Here is a 2,893-nt window from a genome sequence, read left to right on the forward strand (position 1 = left end):
GTCTCATAACGCGGGGCAATAACGGACGATGGAAGGTAATAATTGGTAAAACAGGGATATGACATTTTAGGGAGAAACACTCACTCGGCGGTAGATTGTAATTGTGGTACTTGTCGTTTGTCTGCTCCTTTATTCACGTTGAAGTAGTAGTAACATAGCATAGTAGTAGTAGTAGTAGTAGTAGTAGTAGTAGTGGTAATGTGTGTGTGTGTGTGTGTGTGTGTGTGTGTGTGTGTGTGTGTGTGTGTGTGTGTGTGTGTGTGTGTGTGTGTGTGTGTGTGCTGGAACCAGACTCACAATCCCCAGAACTGGCGTCACCATATTCTCCCCATCCCAGCCACCACCACCACCACCACCACTACCACCATCACCACCACAATCATCACCATCAACAATAACAACACACACTCATCACACCATATTGTAAAATCAAATATCAGATTTTTTGTGATATGAATATAAATCAGGAGGGGTTAAATGAGTGCCGCGTGCCATGATTGTTTAATAAATACTTTTATATATTCTATTAACCTGCCGTCAGTCAGCCCCGCACGGTATTCATAAAGGTGCCTTATATTTAAGCTTCATTTAGTTACTTCAGCGTAATACTACACACGTGAAATATCGGCACTCTGTTTTCCCGGCGCGGGGAGAATGTTATGCTTACTGCGTTTAGCGTCATTACGAGTTATAGTTCATAATGTATATAATGCTTATTTTTAATTTATATCATAAACTAGACTTTATTACACAGTGATGCGTTATCCACAAAATAAGCAAAAGCAATAAAGGACAACCTCAGCCCAGGGACGCAAGCTCCGCAGCGCTTTATCAATGTCGGGCACTCCTACGTAATAATCTCTTCATATTTTATGTATTAGAATTTTCTTTTCGTTGTAACTAGAAAATTCTTTTTTTTTTTTTTTTTTGTAGTTAGTCATTCATAAAAGCGCTCACCGGCCACCACAGCAGCAGCGTAATGGACAATTTCCTCACGCTGGCCACGCCTCGCCATGCACGCCTGACACTGTGTATACACTTATTCCAAGAGTAAATGAATTTCAGATTATTTTTTCTCTTTAAGTTACTCAGTGCTGTAGCGTCTTTGCTCATCTGACTCCATAAAGCACCGTAAAGTTAGGAACTAAATGAAGGACAGCAAAATGATAAGTGTAATGGAAGGTAACAAAGGTGCCCTATCCAGATGTACACTTTTTTTTTTTTTTTTCTTTTACTCAACAGTACTTTTACCTGGAGACTTACTCAAACCAGGACGCGTATTCACTTGCTATCTATCTGATAATGAAAATGATAAGAGATAACCTGGACACAGTACCTATATATGGAATTTAAATGATGGCTTATGGCCTCGTATACTCAGCAACTCCCTTTATCCGAAGACTTTTAAGACTTTTAAGACGGTATTCTGAAACATTTCTGCGCCACACCACCTTTATTTTTAGAATGCTCTGGTTGAAATGACAGAGGTTGCAAACATTTTTTTTTTTTTTTTTTTTTTTTGCGGTTGTAGTGATAAGTTAACAAGATTTCTTCACTTCAGTACCATGACGCGTTTTCATATTCATTTTACTTACTATTTGGCGATTTTATAGAGCTTCAGAAACTCATGTGAGGATTAGAATAGTGAATGTTGTGGCCTTTAATCTTCTGACCTCCATAGACACTTCCTAATGTAAATAAAATCGTTTAATGGCACCCAAAACTCATGGCAAAAAATGCGTCGCAGTAATGAAGAGGTTAAAAGGAGAAACACTCTTGAAAACTCTCTTTGGCCTTGAAAGTAGTGATGAGAGAGCAAAGAGTTTCATAATACTGTCCCTCGCTCAGATCAGTTTCATTTGCACGTGTTAATTTCCTGTATATCCAGTTATAATTACACTGAAAATCGTTGACGTTTGGCAATTGCAAGTTCTTTTGTGAGTGTTCACGTACTACCTCATCTTTGTTTTGACATCTTTTTGTTACTTGGCAGCAGTAAAGTAGGTAAGAAGAAAATCCTGCAAATTTTCTGTCACTACTCGTAGAAAGACTCTCACACTCATGGCATGTGGATGGCTTGAGCACCTTAGTCGTTGTGACAGGGGCTTATACAGTTGATCGAAAGAAATTAAAAAGAAAACAATACGAAGCAATTACACCAGTGGAGATGTATACAGTAAACAAAGACAGTACGAAATAACACGCTATACAGTCAGCCGCAGTCACGCGTTCGGTAAGCAGCATAGCATTGATGGAGGTCGTACATTGCGCTCGTATGTTCCTTCATTAAGTTGTGAAAGATATGCACGGAACACAATCTTGCCTATATGTGTGTGTGTGTGTTTCACTGTTTGATCTGCTGCAGTCTCTGACGAGACAGCCAGACGTTACCCTACGGAACGAGCTCAGAGCTCATTATTTCCGATCTTCGGATAGGCCTGAGACCAGGCACACACCACACACCGGGACAACAAGGTCACAACTCCTCGATTTACATCCCGTACCTACTCACTGCTAGGTGAACAGGGGCTACACGTGAAAGGAGACACACCCAAATATCTCCACCCGGCCGGGAATCGAACCCCGGTCCTCTGGCTTGTAAAGCCAGCGCTCTAACCACTGAGCTACCGGGCGTGTGTGTGTGTGTGTGTGTATGTGTGTGTGTGTTGATGAAATTAGTCAGGCAATAACACGCATATCTGTCTAACTGATTAACATTAATAGTTTCATGAGAATGTTCATTTGCATGGATACAAAAAACAGACCTACAAAACCAAAGAAAAAGCGAAACAAAGAAACATTTCTGCCTCACTGTCTTCATTGTACAGACGTTGCGTTGATCATTTCTGTGTAAGTAAATTATGCTTTTGTTAATAACCATTTACTCTGTTTT

At 40.2% G+C, this 2,893-nt stretch overlaps 1 non-coding gene across 1 annotated transcript; it reads right to left on the bottom strand.

The window, feature by feature from the left end:
• Positions 1 to 2,561: 2,561 nt before the first annotated feature.
• Positions 2,562 to 2,634, bottom strand: Trnav-uac. The gene has a single exon. It is a non-coding gene; the product is annotated as a tRNA-Val (tRNA).
• Positions 2,635 to 2,893: the final 259 nt, after the last annotated feature.

Source organism: Portunus trituberculatus, chromosome 17, assembly GCF_017591435.1.
Source record: "Portunus trituberculatus isolate SZX2019 chromosome 17, ASM1759143v1, whole genome shotgun sequence".
In the NCBI taxonomy this organism is placed as follows: Eukaryota; Metazoa; Arthropoda; class Malacostraca; order Decapoda; family Portunidae; genus Portunus; species Portunus trituberculatus.